Below are 18,856 nucleotides of genomic sequence, written 5' to 3' on the forward strand. Positions count from 1 at the left end.
TAGAGTATTTTTAATTTCAGTAATTGTGTTGTTTGTCTCTGTATGTTTATTCTTTAATTGTCCTAGGTCTTTGTTAATTGATTTTTGCATTTTCTCCATTTTGTTTTCAAGATTTTTGATCATCTTTACTATTATTATTCTGAATTCTTTTTCAGGTAGTTTGCCTATTTCCTCTTCATTTATTTGGACTTCTGTGTTTCTGGTTTGTTCCTTCATTTGTGCAGTATTTCTCTGCCTTTACACTATTTTTTTTTTTTTTTTTAAGTTATCATGTTCGAGGTCTCCTTTTCCTAGGCTTCAAGAAAAGTTGAATTATTTCCTTGAAGAATGTTGAATTCTTTCTCCCTTTTGGTTTCTGCCCTCCTAAGGTTGGCCCAGTGGTTTGTGTGAGCTTTGTATAGGGTGAGATTTGTGCTTTTTGTCTGTTTGTTTGTTTTTCCTCCAATGAGCAAGGCTGAGTGAGGTGGTAATCCTGTCTGCTGAGGATTGGGTTTGTATTTTTGTTTTGTTTGTTGATTAAATGAGGCATTCTGCACAAGTTGCTACTGGGTCTTGTATTCAAGTGGTTTCCTTGGTGAGAGTTCTCACTAGTTGATACTCCCTATGGTTAGTTCTCTGGTAGAGCTAACTAACTAGGGTTAGTTCTCTTATAGGGTTAGTTCTTGGAGTCAATGCTCCCACTCCAAAGGCTCAGGGCTTGATCTCTGGTCAGGAATGAAGATTCCACAAGTGGTTTGTTATGGCATTAAGCAAGATTAAAACAAATATCCAAAAACAAGAAACCAAAGAGGAATCCCAGACAAATGGCAGTTACAAAATCAGGCAAATAATAATTAAAATAATGGAATATACACATATACATATAAACCCATGAGCAAAGTGAAAAAGTCCAGCAAAAATAAAATACAGTAGATTGACCTGGCGAACAAAGGAAATAAAAAATTATATTTACCAGTTAAGAACAAACTGGAAAACAAAACTAAAGTGTCAAGTGAGGAATAAAGGAATGAAAACAAAATGAACAAATACGTTGAGAGGAAGGGAAAGAAAGAAAAGAAACAAAGAATAGATATGTAAAGTTAAATAGAGTTAGATGAAGATTAATATACATTAAAGATTAACTGCAAGGGGAAAAGAACAGTAGGAAAGGCAAACAAAGGGATAAATGTAGAAAAATATAATAGGTTTTAAAAAATTAAAATTATAAAAAATAGATTAAAAAATGGAAGAAGAAAGAAAAAAGGGGGAAAAAAAGGAAAACTCCACAGAACTGCAAAAGCCCAATGTAGAAGCAGAGGTTTATAACAACAATAAAAAGTGTGACTGACTATACACATATACATATAAATCCATAAGCAAAATCAAAACAGTCCAACAAAAATAAAGTGCAATAGATTGACCCTGTGAACAAAGGAAACCAAAACTTATACCTACCAGAACAAAACTAATTAAAGCATAAACTAGAAAATAAAACTAAAGTAAGGTGCCAAATGGGGAATAAGGCAATGAAGATAAAGCTAACAAATATATTGAGAGGAAAGGAGAGAAGGAAAAGAAAGAAAGAATAGATATGCAAAGTTAAACAGAGGTAGATAAAGAAGATTTTTTTAATATACATTAAAGATTAACTACAAGGGGAAAAGAACAGTAGGAAAAGCAAACAAAGGAATAAGTGTAAAAAATAATAATAGGTTTAAAAATTTAAATTAAAAAAAGAGAAAAGAAGAAAAAGAGAGAAAAACTCTATAGAACTGCAAAAGCCCAATGTAGAGGCAGAGGTTTGTGACAACAATAAAAAATGTGACTGAGGAAAAAAAAAAAAAAGCTTAAAAACTTCATTGCATTTTTTAAGTGCCAATAAAACCAACAACTACAACGGGGCGGGGGCGGGGGGGGGGGGGGGCGGGAAGGAAAACAGAAAATATTCCAAAAGAATCTAGAGAACAAGTCAAAACATAAGAATAATAAATGTTTTTCTTGAGTCACTGCTGTCAGAGTCCTTTCCTTCACTGGTAGTCACAGTCCACCTTAACTCCCTAGGATGCCCTCCAACACTCTGCTGAACTCTGGACCTGCTGTGGGGGCAGCTCAGATTCGAATCTGATTCTACTCCTGTGTGTTCTTGCCTCCAACGTCCACAGCTATCAGAGCTAGTGTCTTTTCTTTTGTGGGAGCTCTCGATGGCCTTTTATATATTCCATAGATACAGAGTCTGCTTAGTTGATGGTGTGGATTTAATCTGCAGCTTGTCCAGCTGGTGGGAAGGTTTTGGGTCTTCTTCCTTAGCTACACTGCCCCTGGGTTTAAATTGTGGTTTTATTTTCACCTCTACATGTGGGTTATCCACTGGGGTTTACCTCCTGAGGCTGCCCTGGAGGGCTTGGGTTTGCCCCTGAGAGGGCCAGGTGTGAAGGTGGTGCAGCTGCTTGGGTCACAGGGGTTCTGGCAGCATCAGGTACTCAGGGGGGTTTGTGGCTAGGGCAGCAGGTAATATAGTGCCCTAGAAGGGTATCCGTAGTGGCTCAGATGGTAAAGAATCTGCCTGCAATGCAGGAGACCTGGGTTCGATTCCTGGGTTGGGAAGATCCTCTGGAGAAGGGCATGGCAACCTACTCCAGTATTCTTGCCTGGAGAATCCCATGGACAGAGGAGGCTGGAGGGCTGCAGTCCGTGGGGTCGCAAAGAGTTGGACCAACTGACTGACTAAGCACCGCACAGAAGGGTATGGCCACCAGTATTGGCCAATACGCTCCAGTATTCTTGCCTAGAGAACCCCCTCTCTGACAGAGAAGCCTGGCAGGCCACAGTCTACAGGGTCACAAAGAGTTGGACACGACTGAAGTGACCCTGCAGGCATAGATGCAAGACTTCTTGTCTGTGGAAGCTCTGGCCCAGTGAGAGTTGAGTGTGAAGGTGGTGCAGCTGGTTGGCTTGTAGGGACCCTGCCAGTGCCAAGTGTGCAGGGACATGGACTGCCTCCACCACAGGAGTTATGGCCCTATCAGAGTCTTTTTTCGAGCCTCTTATAACTGGTGATCAGAAGGCCTCTTTGGCCAGTCCTTCTCTGTAGCTCTGCCTGTTCAGGCACTTAGAGGGCTCCTTGCCTGGGGTCCTTCTCTGTTGTTCAGCATGTCAGGCACTTAAAGGGGCACCCCGGGTGGGCTCCTACTCTGTAGTTCAGTGCGTCAGGCGTTTGATGGGTCAGCCTCTCTATTGTTCAGCTGCTCATGCTGGCATGTGGGCAGAGAGAGGCTATGGTGATGGCTCCACCCTCTATGCATGACTCAGCAGTATTGCCTTGCTTCCATGGCTGCCTGGCTTTCCTCCACCAGCATTTCCCACCATGATCTCCTCCCTCACATCCCTTCAATCTGTCTCTCCGCAGTCAACAGCAACCCTCACCCTGGGATTGCTTCACAATCCCTAAGCTGCCAGCTCCCAACCGCTGCCCCTTCCAGGAGACCAGCGTTGCTGTCCAGGGTATGTATGGCTGTGGCAAGGACTGTTTGATTCTTATTCCATTTAGGCTGTCACAGATCAGCTGTTTCAGTCTCTGCCTTGAATGTTTCTCCTCTGACTCAGACAATTGCCCCACTGTGGGGACCAGACCCCTGCTTCAGTTCCTCCACCCGCTGAGGGCAGGTCCAGTCCTACTAACACTCCCATTTCCCCCCCTAGTTCCTTCATCCTACCGAGTTTTGCGTGGTTCTATATATTCTTTGCCACTGGTCAGGTGCTCCTGTCCACTCTCAGCTGGTGTTCTGGATGCACGTCTGTGTCTGAAGGTGTATTCCTGATGTATCCTTGGAGAGAGATGAACTCCATGTCCACCTACTCCTCTGCCATCTTGTTCTCCCTCCCTCTCAAGTGGATTTTAATTATCTTTGTTGAAACAAATCAACCTCTGAAGCCAAGTTCACCTTAATAAGAGCTGTTACGCACAGAGCTTATTGTGTCTCAGGCACTATGCTAGGTGGTTTAGAGATGTTATTTGATTCAGCCCTCAGGATAACTCTGTGGATTAGTACTAGTACTTAGTATTATTTGTAAATGAAACCTGGGGTACAGAGAGGTTTAACAACTTGCCTAGTGTGATACAACTAATCCATAGCAGAACCCAGGCGGCCTGGCTCTAGGTTTCCCCGAGACACCATACCTAAAACAAGGCTAGGGAGGTGGTGTGGATTGCTTCCATTTTTCTTCCACTAGATTAACAGTAGAGTGTTTTTCCAACTTGATGACTTATTACAGAGACATTCTGATTTAATTTTGTTCTCTTCCTAGGATTTATAATTTGGGAATGTAGTCACAATAACAAATCCTACCACCACCCTGAAATATGTAACACTTCCCTGGAATTTATTTGTCTTTCTCTCCCCCTCCGTGTGTGTGTGTGTGTGTGTCTGTGTGTGTGTGTGTCTGTGTCTGTGTCTATGTGAGACTGGAAAGGATGTAGTTGTTAGAAGATGGAGAAATGACATTTGGAGAAAAGAGGCAGATGCTTTTTGGCTGCACAAGTGTCTGAAGGAGGGAGCTATAAGGGTTCATGAAAAGACATCCAGGGCTTGCATGAGTCCTTTACAGCAGGGAGCAGAGATGGTGAAGACACTGTGTCTGAAGTGACAGGCATGCCAACTGTGGGGTCAAGGGTAAGCCCAGTTGCTATTGAAGGACTGTAGCTGGAATCCAGGGTCACACTGGAAGAGCCCCATGATTGTTCCATGTCTAGGGGGCTGAGCACACTACACGTCTAAGGCTGTTAGTCCTTTTAATCCTGACTGCAGGATGATTAGTCCACTTGATGCTGCTGCTGCTGTTTAGTCATTAAGCTGTAACTCTTTGCAACTCCGTGGACTGTAGCCCACCAGGCTCCTCTGTTGATGGGGTTTCTCAGGCAAGAATACTTGAGGGGGTTGCCATTTCCTTCTCCAGGGGATCTTCCTGACCCAGGGATTCAACCTGCATCTCCTGCTTGGCAGGCAGATTCTTTACCATTGAGCCACCTGAGAAGCATTGGTCCATTTTGTAGATGTCTCTGATTTACTATCCTTTGGAGGGATTCCATTTTTGAAATGGAGACATGGGTTTTGGAGTGGTCAGGTTGTTGGTGTGCAGCTCACCCCAGCCCCATAGGACCAGGCAACTAGCTCAGCATCCAGTTGAGTTGCCTCTCCTCTCTGTCCTGTCTCCTTTACCTATGAGTAGACACAAGTGTTTCTGTGGTGTCAGTCTGGAGCCAACGTGACCATAGAATATGTATTCAAATATATTTTGTCCAGTATTTATGCATCTCTGAGGTGTCCTAAATCCAGTCTTAGAGTCAAATTGGCCACTGACTTCGATCTCCCCAAAGGGAGGACTGGCTGAGCAGCCACAGGCTTTCAGTCTTGGAATTGAAATCCCAATCGATCTCTTCCTCAGGAAAGAAACAAGCATAGGCCAATCTCACGACTGTGAGAGTCTGCTACTTACATGGTACTGTTTGGAGCACTGTGTCCAGTGATTCTTGGCAAGTCTCAAAGTTTTTCTCTAGCATTCTAGCATTTGGGTTTCAACTGTATTAAGACTGAAAGCTCATGTATGTGCTTCCTAAACAGAGCCTCTCCCAGAGCTGTTTCTTGGAGGATGACAATACAAAGGCATATTAATCACAGGAACACCAGTACTGCCAGAAAGGAAAAGAGTTGAATAGAAGTCACCATTTATGATCCTTCCTGGACTCCCCCATGTCTTGTCATTACTCTGAACCTTTTGCTTGGGAAGGAGATATTGAAAGGTTTCTGTCTATTTCTTTTCTCCTTCCTGAGGGGAACCTCTGGAGCTCTGGGGAAAACCGAGCACCCTTCTTTCCTCTAAGAGAGATCACCCAACTTGACAGAGAGACCTGATTATTTTATAACTTGTTATTCTGAACTTTTTGGGCTATTCCCATTCAGAAATGCACATTTCTCTGGCATTATTTTAATAAGAAACACTGTTGATGCTTCCTCAGTATTTCCTAGTACTACAGGGCTCCTCTGAACACATTGTTTCTATGAGTTTCACAACACTTCTACTGAGGTAGGTTATTGTTGTTGTTTCCCAGAAAAACATCTACTTCTGCTTTATTGACTATGCCAAAGCCTTTGACTGTGTGGATCACAACAAACTGTGGAAAATTTTTCAAGAGATATGAATACCAGACCACCTTACCTGCCTCCTGAGAAATCTGTAGTCAGGTCAAGAAGTAACAGAACTGGACATGGAACAACAGACTGGTTCTAAATCGGGAAAGGAGTATGTCAAGGCTGTATATTGTCATGTTGCTTATAGAGTACATCATGTGAAATGCTGGGCGGATGAAGCACAAGCTGGAATCAAGTTTGCAGGAGAAATATCAATAAACTCAGATACTCAGATGACACTACCCTCATGGTAGAAAGTGAAGAAGAACTAAAGAGCATCTTGATGAAAGTGAAAGAGGAGAGTGAAAAGGTTGGCTTCAAACTCAACATTCAGAAAACTAAGATCATGGCATCCAGTCCCATCAATTCATGGCAAATAGATGGGGAAACAGTGGAAACAGTTACAGACTTTATTTTTGGGGGCTCCAAAATCACTGCAGATGGTGACTGCAGCCATGAAATTAAAAGATGCTTGCTCTTTGGAAGAAAAGCTATGACCAACCTAGATAGCATATTCAAAAGCAGAGACATTACTTTGCCAACAAAGTTCTGTCTAGTCAAAACTATGGTTTTTCCAGTAGTCATATATGGATGTGAAAATTGGACTATAAAGAAAGCTGAGTGACAAAGAATTGATGCTTTTGAAGTGTGGTGTTGGAGAAGACCCTTGAGAGTCCCTTGGACTGCAAGGAGATCCAACCAGTCCATCCTAAAGGAGATCAGTCCTGCGTGCTCATTGGAAGGAAAGATGCTGAAGCTGAAACTCCAATACTTTGGCCACCTGATGTGAAGAACTGACTCATTTGAAAAGACCCTGATGCTGGGAAAGATTGAAGGCAGGAGGAGAAGGGGATGACACAGGATGAGATGGTTGGATGGCATCACCGGCTCGATGGACATGAGTTTGAGCAAGCTCCAGGAGTTGGTGAGGAACAGAGAAGCCTGGCCTGCTGCAGTCCATGAGGTCACAAAGAGTCGGACACAACTGAGTGACTGAACTGAACTGACTGATGATTGTTGTTTTGTTGCTCTGACTCTTTATCTGACTCTTTGTGACCCCACGGATTGTAGCCCACCAGGCTCCTCTGCCCATGGAATTCTCCAGACAAGAATACTAGAGTGGGTTGCCATTTCTTCCTCCAGGGGATCTCCCTGACCCAGGGATCAAACCCGAGTCTCCTGCATTGGCAGATGGATTCTTTACCACTGAGACACCAGGAAAGTCTAGGTAGGTTATTAAAATGTCTAATTTGTTATCTGGGAAATAAAGGTTGGGGAAGTTAAACAGCCTACCTAAAGTCACATAGGAGATAAGCAACTGGTGTTGCTTATCTGACTCCAAGTCCTAAACACTCTACTATGTATAGTGCTGCTAGTCACCAACCTAGATTAAACACACAGATTTCTTTCTAGTACCGTCTTCCCCTCAGGGAACTATCACCTCAAGTTCCCGACTGTTTTCTCATTGGACCCCATCAGTACCTGTTTCCAATCTTCCCAAGGCCTTTAGGACTAGTTTAGTATTCAGTTTAGTTCTCCTCCTTTTCTGGTCCTCAAAATCAGCTGTAGATTACAGGTCTTCCTCAGACAGAAGTTGGGACTCCAGGGAGAGGTTCCAGAATGAGAAGATCTCCTTGTAGAAGGGACAAATCAAAAAGTTTCATTTGTTTTACAACTCTTGGGGGAATAAGCATAAGCTTCAAGGATCCCAGGACTAGAGCTTGAGAGTATGTGTATGCAAGAAAGCTCAGAAATTGGAAACATTGGAATTATTACCACAAACCCCTTGAAATTAAATGCAAAATTGCCTGTGTGTGTGCATTCATGCAGGCATTGGGAAGAGTGTCCATAGCTTTTATCAGACCCTCAGAGAGATCTGTGATTCCAAAACAATTAAGAATATTTATAAATGTGAAAAATATCCAGTTTTGAAAGGTGGGAAGGATAATTCCATAGCAAACTGATATCATTGGTTAGGTCATTAGAATGGGATTAGCTAGAAGGTGAGAAGAATACAGGTTTTTAAAGAACCTCTTCTCTGTATTGTTTAACTTATCAAAATGAGCATGTATGTCTTTTATAATTTAGAAAAGTAAAAAAAAGAAAAGTCTCCAGGTGAAACCAAGAAGGGCCACTCTAAACGAAATAAGATGTAACTGTCCTCTGTGAGTGACTGTTGCAGCTGAAACTCATAGAAAAGGATTCAACTAGGGAGAAGGTGGGAGCCTGAGACAAAGGGAGCTCAGGGAAGGAGGAAGAGGACTCTGTAGGGTGGGGCAGACCTACTTGATACTAGGGGAATACTTGCTGGGCAGCCAAGGGAGAAGGAACTTTTCTTATGTAGAAAAAATTAGAGCCATCTACCTGGAAAGTAGATAAGGGGTTGGCATTGGAAACCAAATCTTGGAAGTGGCTTGCAGGGCCCAGAATCTTTGCAGAACTGGCCTGGGGTGCATGGTCCAGTTTAGCATGTGCTGTCTTTGAGAAGTGAGCTCTCTGGGCAGGTTCCCACACATTTGGGAAGCAGGAAGAATCAGTGACAACGTAACATGAGCTAATTTTAAGATCTGTTTGTTACCCATGACTGTTTCTCCTAACTGGTTAGTGTTAAAATTCTCAAGATGAAAGAGGCCTAAATGTTTACTTTGAGGATGAGAAAGGAAAGGAAGGCTTGGGAGACTATGTCCTCTGTCACAGCGTTTCTTTTTTTTTTTTTTGGCTGCATTGGGTCTTCACTGCTGTTCATGGGCTTTCTCTAGTTATAGCAAGTGAGGGCCACTCTCTAGTTGCAGCACATGGGCTTTTCACTGCAGTGGCTGCTCTTGTTATGGAGCACGGGCTCTAGGGCACACAGGCTACAGTAGTTGTGGCACAGGCTTAGTTGCCCCACAGCATGTGGCATCTTCCCAGACCAGGGACTGAACCCACGTCCCCTACATTGACAAGTGAAGTGAATTCTTAGCTACTGGACCCCCAGGGAAGTCCTCACAGCATTTCTCTTCTCTGAAGAGAAGAAGAAGCTCAAAGACAGAGTCGGAGACAAAATGGACAGTCTTGAAGTGGAAAGAAAAACAGATTGAATCATTGGGACTCCTGGGAAAGAAAAACAAAGAAAGAAGGGAAGATGGAAGAATGCCTGCTGAAGGTTTCCTGACTCTAACAAGCCAACTAACAGGATATTTCTAGGGTGAGTTTGAAGGTCAAGAGAGGAGCTGACCACCAGAAAGCCAGGCCAAGCCAAGTGTTGGATATTTCTGTGTTTTGTCACTTAGAGTCTCATAACTCTTGATTCAGGCTTTTGATTGAGTCTCCTCCCATTGCACTGATCCATGGGTCCTGTCCAAATTCATTTAATGGCACTGAGATGATTTGAAAGAAGTGACTTGGAAGCCATTTTATTTCTTATTTTGGTTCAGGCAAAGTAGTGTTATTTTAGGCTCTTGGGAAGATTCAGTGTCCATAAAATGCATGATTTTTCTCTATCCTTGGCTGTCATCTCTTCTCCTTCAAAAAAGAAATTGAAGTCTATATTTTTACAGCCTATCTTTTTAGCTTATGACTTTAAGCTTGGTTAATGAAACTGCTACTTTTAGGTATTATCTACCAAAGATAGACTCGTTGTTACTGTTTGCTTAAGGCTCTAAGGTTTACAAAATATTTTTTTCATGCATTATCTAGTTAAAACCTTACCACTAGCCTTTGAAGGTAGATCTTGCTGATAGATAGCTGAAGTTGTGGGAGGCTATCAGTCCCCGAGATAATAGAACTAGGACATGGTGGACTCAGGATTTCAACACAATTTTGGGAAGATCCCCCGAAGAAGGAAATGGCAGCCCACTCCAGTATTCTTGCCTGGAAAATCCCGTGGACCACGGAACCTGGTAGGCTACTATCTGTGGGGTCGCAAAGAAGCGGACACGACTTCACTTTCACGTTCACTTTCAGACTCCAAATACACATTTCCTCCTACTCCAGTCTACTTGTTTATAGGTGGAAAGTGATTACTGTGGCACCTGGGCTCTGGAACCACATGTCAAGTTGGGTTCAACTCCCAATGTCACCACTGACAATTGAATGTTTTTAGATAAGTCACTTAGCATCAGTTATATCAATTTCTGTTTTTGTGAGCTGGTAATGCAATACTATTGTCCACCTAATAGGGTTGTGGTGAGGACTAAATGAGTTAATCCATATATAGGATTGGCCCAAAAGTTCATTCGTAGTTTTCCGTAAGGTCAGAAGATCTTGTGGAAAAATTCAAAAGAACTTTTTGGCCCACTCGGTAAAACTCTTAGAACAGTTTCTGGCATATAGGGCATACGTAAGTAGTTCATATTATTAGGAAATCTCTACTTCCAAGAGATTTTGTGGTAAATCATCTTGTTCTGTATTTATCTCATTCTGACTTTACCTCTCTCTTGGAGAGTAATACAGGAGAAAAACAGCTATTTCCCTGATATATACACTGGACTGAGCCTCTGAAACTTTCTGTAGATTTCCTCTAGGCTGGAGAGGCTAACCTGTGGAATTTTGGACCTTCTGAGCTGGAAGTGACCCCACACAAGTAAGTCTCTTGCTCTGAGGAAGAGGCTAGAATCCAGGGGATCCCACATCAAGCTGATGTCTGAGCTGTTTCCTAAATTCTAATCTAGTGCTCTGACTTTGAGCTATAGACCAGAGACATGACACCTTTTTCCAGCTTGAAAACAATAGGAAATAGTCACATTCCAGTTTGAAATCAAGTGGGCAATTGCCATAACAACACATGACTTTTTTTTTTTTTAAAGACAATTACTGAGTAGAAGCTACAGTTAAGATTTTTGAGAAAAAGAAAAAGTTATTTTAGGTGCTTTTTAAAGAAGTAGGAAAAGTAGTCTATGAATTAAGGCTCAAAGCCAAAAAAGAAAATTTAATCACATTGTTTTATTTATTTACCTTCAAGGTGATCAGAGGAAGAAAATAGAAATGGAAGCTTTAACCTGACATAAAGAAAAATTTGCTCTGAGTTTGAAACAGAATTGAAATTGACATTTCTGGTCACCAGACAAGATCTTAAAGGAAGGGAAAAAAATGTTTCCCCTCCTATCATCTGATAGAAATTTTCAGTTCAGTTCATTTCAGTCGCTCAGTCGTGTCCGACTCTTTGCGACCCCGTAAATCGCAGCACACCAGGCCTCCCTGTCCATCACCAACACCTGGAGTTCACTCAGACTCACGTCCATCGAGTCAGTGATGCCATCCAGCCATCTCATCCTCTGTCATCCCCTTCTCCTCCTGCCCCCAATCCTTCCCAGCATCAGAGTCTTTTCCAATGAGTCAACTCTTCGAATGAGGTGGCCAAAGTACTGGAGTTTCAGCTTTAGCATCATTCCTTCCAAGGATATCTCAGGGTTGATCTCCTTCAGAATGGACTGGTTGGATCTCCTTGCAGTCCAAGGGACTCTCAAGAGTCTTCTTCAACACCACAGTTCAAAAGCATCAATTCTTTGGCACTCAGCTTTCTTCACAGTCCAACTCTCATATCCATACATGACCACTAGAAAAACCATAGCCTTGACTAGATGGACCTTTGTTGGCAAAGTAATGTCTCTGCTTTTCAATATGCTATCTAGGTTGATCATAATTTTCCTTCCAAGGAGTAAGCGTCTTTTAATTTCATGGCTGCAGTCACCATCTGCAGTGATTTTGGAGCCCAAAAAATAAAGTCTGACACTATTTCCACTGTTTCCCCATCTATTTCCCATGAAGTGATAGAAATGTTAGCAAGCTTTAATTTACTTGAGAAACTTTTCTTAATGCCACTAAAAAACAAGGCAATGATTAGACTTTCAATCTGTGTACTTTAATGTATGAGGGATAAAAGGAACCATGTTTGTCAAGCAGCTATTTCATCAAACATAAGGGAACATGTTGTTCACTTGTGAACAAAGACACTAGTTTTCTCAAGTCAGGATTGGAGGCAGACGTTTAAAAAGCAGAGGCACAGATTTCCAAGGAACCTCTGAAAAATGTATAAACCTTAAAAAAAAAAAAAAACTACAGTTCCCCCAGTCTGATGTGAGGGCATCTGCCTGTGTGATCTGGAAAAGAGATCCTTTCCACAGTTTCCCTTAGGAGAACACAATATAAATAGTAGACAAATTATGCAAAGTAAAGGTAGGTATTATTTTTCTGAGTCATATGACAGGCTGTATTTGTTTATTTATTTTTAGTTACACCCAAACTAGCAGATCAGGGTGTGAGCGGGCCTACCCCTAACTTACGTAGGACCCGGGTCACAGGGCAAATGGATTAGACTTTAAATATGTGGTATGCAGGAGGCCTGCATACCAGGAGACTCAGCATTCACAAGTAATAAACGGAGCTAACAAACTGCTAAATGAAATATGTTTTCTTTTCTTATCTTGACAAACTTGTCTTCTTGTCTCTAGTCCTGGAAAGGAGTGTGCTATCTTTCATGACAGAGGCCAAATAAAAGTACTGGGACTGGTCTAGAGCCAAATTAGCAAGTAAATGAATTTTCTGGAATAATCATGGTTTAAAAAAAGTGCTGTTCTGTTGTCTGACCATGGATCAGGCCACAGATTGTAGTTTTTAGGTTGATTACCATGTGCATATGTGTGATGGTCTAAGTGTTTCTTAAAGGTAGTAGGATATACATTTCTATCAGATTAATTCTTCATTGTGTGGGATTGTAGTGAGCAGGAATTTTAGCATTCTTGAGTCTCTCCCATTTAGTGCCAACAGAAGAAGCTAATGACAAGTAAAAGTGTCCCAACTAGGTTTCAGTTGCCCTTTGAGAGGGTGGTACCACCCTTGACTTATAATTTCTGGTAGATTATATAGTCAATATTTTCTATCACCTGCAGTGGTTAGCATTAATCGAATGTGTCCTATATTTGGAACTCTCTTGGGCTCTGGGTTGAAAATAGAGGCTTGATTCTGGTGACGTGGTCTTGTTAGTGGCATCACTAGAGTAGCTAAGTAAAAGGTGTAAAAATGATCACTTCTTTAATGTGTGTTGTCTTAAGTCTCTCTTGTCACAATGGCATGGAGCCTTATAATAATAAACCAGGCTTTTAAGAGCATTGATGTTTTTCTCATCTTATGTTTGATTTGTAAGAAATATGCTTGTGAGTTTTTGCTACAATTGTTGAGTTAGTCTCTTGGGAAGCAAAAAATCGACCCTAAATCCATTTTAAATAATAGGTTTATTGTGAGGGTACTTTGTGGGCATAGGTGGATTGGACCATCAGCCCTATGGCCAAGCCCTGTGGGACCCCAGGAATAGTTGCTCAATCAGGCCTCAGAGGGAGAGGAGGGATAAGGGTTTGTGAGTTGTCAGTCCCAGCTGAGGTGTTCTACAGTTGGAGGGCCTCAGCTCTTTGAATCTGTTATTTATCCTTCAATCAATCACTTTCCTCTTAAATGTAAATGTCCTTTAGCTTCTGTTTCCTAAGGGCACCTTTTGGGTTTTTTTTGGCTGCACTGGGTCTTCGTTGCTGTGCCCCAGCTTTCTCTAGTTGCAATGAGCCGGAGCTGCTCTTCATTATGATGCTCAGGCTTCTATGAAACAGTAAAAAGAGAACATTATCTTTTTTCCACTTAAAAGTCATTATGTATAATTTTTTTTTGGCTGCATCATGCAGTATGTAGAATCTTAGTTCCCCTGCCAGGGACTCAAACCTGTGTCCTCTGCTCGAAACACAGAGTCTTAACTACTGGATTACCAGGAAAGTCCCCATGATGTATACTTTGATTACAAAAGACCTGGGTGACCTTAAGCAGTTGATGTGTGGTCTGAACTTCATCAACTGCACAATAGGCCTCACTTCACAAAGTACCAAGTGAGGTTCCCATGAGATTAAACTGCAGAAGTGCTTTGTGTGTGTGAGCGCTGCAAATGAAGCTTACTATTTTTCTACTTTAAAGATGTGCATAAAAGTAACATACATTATTCAGTAATATGTCCAGAGTCCTTTAAAATCCTCTCCCCACAATGTACTCTATCCCTCTGTGCTTCAGTTGGGCAATTTTACACAGATGGCATGAGTGCCTTCTGGAGTGACAAATCACGTGGGAGCTGGAACCTCACCAACAGAATCATCTCTAGAAAGTGAAATTCAGTAGGAGGGTCTCCTGGACACAGTCCATGGGACTTTTCCAGGGGAATTTCTATATGGTGGTTTTACCCTCTTGCAACCCTGGGCACAAGGCCTGGACACGGACTCCTGGAATAGCTCCAGGAGGATCACAGCCAGCCTGGGGTGCAGTGGCGTGGCCTTAACCAGGAGGGAAACAAACATAAGCACAGAAGGACACCCCAACCCCCTGACAGATGCTCCTCTGGAAAAAAAAAAAATAGACAAGGCGAGAAGGACTCACTGCCAAAGGATTTTCAACACCAGTTCTGTTGCAAAATCCAATCTCATGTTTGTGATTTATAAGCCTCCTGGTGTGAGGGACTCAGACTTTAATGCCTGGAAGGGAGAATGATGCTTTAGCCTGAGACCTCACTGTGCACAGCAGTCCAGGGACAAGTGGGTCAGCTAAAGAGCAAAGCTTGTGGACACCCCAGCCGTGTGCCCGTGTTGGTCTTCCTGCTAGGATTCTCAGCATTCCATTTCTGGTTTTTTTTTTTCTTCTGTTTGTTGGTTTTAATTTTTGGCTACACTGTGTGGCATGCAAAATCTTAGTTCCCCAACTAAGGACTGAACCTGTGCCCCCTGCAGTAGAAGTGCAGAGTCTTATCCACTAGGCCACCAGGGAAGTCCCCCAGCATTCCATTTCTAACTGATGATTCTCAAATCAGGAATAACAAGATGCAGTTTAAAGTGCTTTATTTAAGATGTCTGTGGTCATAATCTGAATACAGTTGGCAGTGAGACATATGGGAACCTTCACAAATTTGATGGACATTCCCTGACACTTCTCCCAGTGAGAGTTAGAGTCTGCTCCCTTTATCTTTGAATCCAGCCTGCCCTGTAATTGCTTTGAGCAATAGAATATGGCAGGAGTGATGCTGTGCCAGTGCCAGGCTTAACCTTTAAAAGGACTAGCAGCTTCTATTGTGCTTTCTTGCAGTCCTTGGATCTCATGTAGCAAATATGACTGATTTGCTGGGGAATCATATGGAGAGGCCCTGAGACTATGTGCAATGAAAAGAAGACCCCCTGAGCCAGCCTTCCAGTTGTCTTGGTCTCTCTAAGCTAGTCCAGCTGCTAGTTGAATACCATCAAGTAATCCCAGTGGAGCAGAAGACTTGCCCAGCCAAATGCTGCTCAAAAGAATGAGGTATCTAAAATGGTTGATGATTTAAGTCACTAAATTTAAGGCATATTTGAGGGATTTTCTTGGCTGTTTAGTGGTTAAGATTTCACTTTCCAATACAGAGGGTGCCGGTTTGATCCCTGATCTGGGAGCTAAGATCCCACATACCTTGTGGCCAAAAAAACAAAAAGTAAAACAGAAGCAATACTTTAACAAATTCAATAAAGACTTTAGTCTACATTAAAAAACAATCTTTAAAAAATAAATTTAAGGTTAAGTTTAAATGTAGCAATAGATAGACAAAATATTCACAACCAGGAACGGAAGCTGGGTGGGCTTGGACTTGAGGGAAGGGTGTAAAAAGAAGCCAGAGACTACTGGATGAGTTGTAAGGGGACTATACCAGTTGTGGGATGGGTATCATGACTAAGGGGGTGGGGCATCAAAAGGGCTAAAATTTCAATTAATCATGTACCTACTGGGGCTTTGAAAACTCAAGATCCATTTAGGCAGTGACAGGTCAAGAGTGGCAGGGCCAGAGATTCTAAAATGAGCCACGGTGAAAGTCAGGTTGTGGGGCAGTTTAGCTCTCATGCTGCTGGCAAAGCTTTCTTGAACCCCAGCTAGTCTCCCATCGCATAGAGTTGCCCCGCCCCACAGTATCAGTGAGTCAGGGTTGGCTCATAGTCTCCTCTACCAGCCTCCTCAGTCAGTGTCCAGGGCAGAGGCCACAGGCAGCACCTAGGAGTGCCCAGCTGTGCCCTGTCCTGTGAATCTATTTTCACACATTGGCTTCTCTCTTGTCTGGTGACCAGCTGTTACTCTGGTGCTTCTCTAATACCTGACGATGCTGCCTACCTACTTGCTTCTTTAGATCAATACCTAACCAATGCAGGTTCTGTTTCCACAGACCCCAGAGCAGGTGTTGGGACTCCACCCACTGGGCCTGGAGTGACTCAGTCCCTGCTCCTCAGAGACTGACCCTGGATATTGAGCACATGTCCATTTCTTGATTAATCTATGACTGTCTTGAAGATAGTGACTGTTGCCAATTCATCTCTATACTCTCCACATTGGTTAGTAACAGTTGTGCATAGAGGCTGTTCAATACACATCACTGAATTTAATTAACTGGAATAAAAATAAGTTGAATAATATCAATCTCATCTGTCAGTCTTAGAAACCAGGAAAACAGATTGTTTCAGTTTTTAGTTTTGAATCAGGAAGTCCTAAGACATAAGAAGAAAATGAATCTCCTCTAAAGGAGGACTTTGTTTGTACCCTGGAAGTCTCATCTTTGAGGGAGAGAGAAAAAAGTCAGCCATTTTAGAAGGAAGAAAAGGATTCTGTGATATGACATCCCCTCCCACTTACAGACAAACTAATACACAAGGCTAAAATTTGCCATTTTAATGATAAAGTCAGGTTTTTCTATTTTTAAATTAAAAATTAGTTTAGAATTATTACCAAAGATTTAAATTCATTTTGGAAGCTCTTTTATGTGTGCATGGACCTTGCTTTCTTCTTTTCCTAAAGCCATGCAGAGCAAAAAGTTGATTAGAAATAGATTTGTAATATTCTAATAGGTTGACATCATGAAGAAGTGGTATCCTAGCAACAAGAAGTGAGACTCTGGGATGAGTAGATGCAGACTGGGGATCGATACTCCAACTGGGGTTTTTCAGAGGCAATTGATAAAATGACCAGCTCATGGATATGGCCGGTCATTAAATTATGTTCTTGAATAAAATATCCAGTGGGGAGAAATTTTTCACTTAATTTGGCTATGTCTTATAGCTTTATACCTTTTAGACAGCTTTTGAATGAGCTATTCTGAAATTTGGCCATTTAAATTTTCCATAGGATTTTAGAGGATAAACCAGAATTTAATTCTGCAATTTTTAGCTTGATAGGATCTGTCTGAAGGACAACTTCATTAAGGAAAATGTAGTGAGCTTTGCCAAAATAGCAAATCAAACAATAATTTTTGTGGTGTAGTTAAGAGAACTGGGGTGTAGACTTCCAATTTGTTTAAAAACACAGATCAAGCATTTGCTTCATTTATTTTAACTTGACTATACCTATTAAGAAAGGTAAGTATCTTATAAACCTCTGGAATCTCTGGGATAATTTAATAAACTATTACCACAGTCAAGCTATTGAATTATTTTGTCAACCCAGTCAGTTATTTTCCAGAGACTAGAAGCAATGACAACAGCTTTATTGAGATATAGTTCATATATCATGAGTCATCCTTTTAAAGTATACAAGTCAGTAATATTTAGTACATTCACAGAGTTGTGCAACCTTCAACACTAATTTCAGAACATTTTCATCTCCATACCAAGAAACTCCATAGTTTTTAGCAATCATTCCCTATTGTTCCCTCTAGCCAGCTCCTTACACCCCAATCTTTCATTTCTAAGGACTTGCACATTCTGGACATTTCATATGAAAGGACTCATACAATGTGTGGCCTTTGTGTCTGGCTTCTTTCACTTAGTGTAGTGTTTTCCATGTTCATCCATTGAAAACACTAGCATGTATTAATATTTCATTTCTCTTTATTCCCAGATAATTTTCCATTGTATTGATATACAACATTTTGTTTTTCCATTCATCTGTTGATGGACATTTGGGTTGTTTCCACCTTTTGCTATTGTGAATAGTGTTTCTGAATTTTAGTGGACAAGTTTTTGTTCAAACACCTGTTTTAAATTATATTGGGTATATACCCAGGTGTGGAATTTCTAGGTCATATGCTAATTCTCTGTTTGACGTTTGAAGAGCTGCTAAACTATTTTCCAAAACAGCTGTGCCATTTTACCATTCCCAGAGCAACGTATGAGGGTTCCAATTTCTCCACAGCTCACAAATGCTGTCTTTGGTTTAGTATAGCCATCCTAGTGTGATGTGAAGTGGTATCTTGGTGCAGTGTTGATTTGCATTTACCTAATGACTAATCATGATGAGCATAATTTCAAATACTTACTGACTACTTGTAGCTCTTCTTTGGAAAAAGGGTCTATTAAAATCTTTGGTGCATTTGCAATTGATTTGTCTTTATTATTGAGCTGTAAGAGTTCTTTAAATACTCTGGGAACAAATCTTTATCAGATACATAATTTTCAAATATTTTCTATGTGTTGACCCCAAAAATACTATTTTTAGAGCAATTTTAAATTCACAGCAAAATTGAGCAAAAATACAGAGAGTTCTCATATACGCCTTGTCCCTGTTACATGCATAGCCTTCCCCACTATCAACATCCCCAATGAATTTTTTGGCCAATCCAGTACATATAGTTATGTATATATCACAAGAAAATATATTCACACACATATCTCCTTGGTTTATCGGCTAGGAGAGACTAGAAGCAATGACACCCCAATAGTAGTGAACACATCTTGCACCCAGATCTT

The sequence above is a fragment of the Bos indicus x Bos taurus genome, chromosome 1 (assembly GCF_003369695.1).
Source record: "Bos indicus x Bos taurus breed Angus x Brahman F1 hybrid chromosome 1, Bos_hybrid_MaternalHap_v2.0, whole genome shotgun sequence".
NCBI classification, from domain to species: domain Eukaryota; kingdom Metazoa; phylum Chordata; class Mammalia; order Artiodactyla; family Bovidae; genus Bos; species Bos indicus x Bos taurus.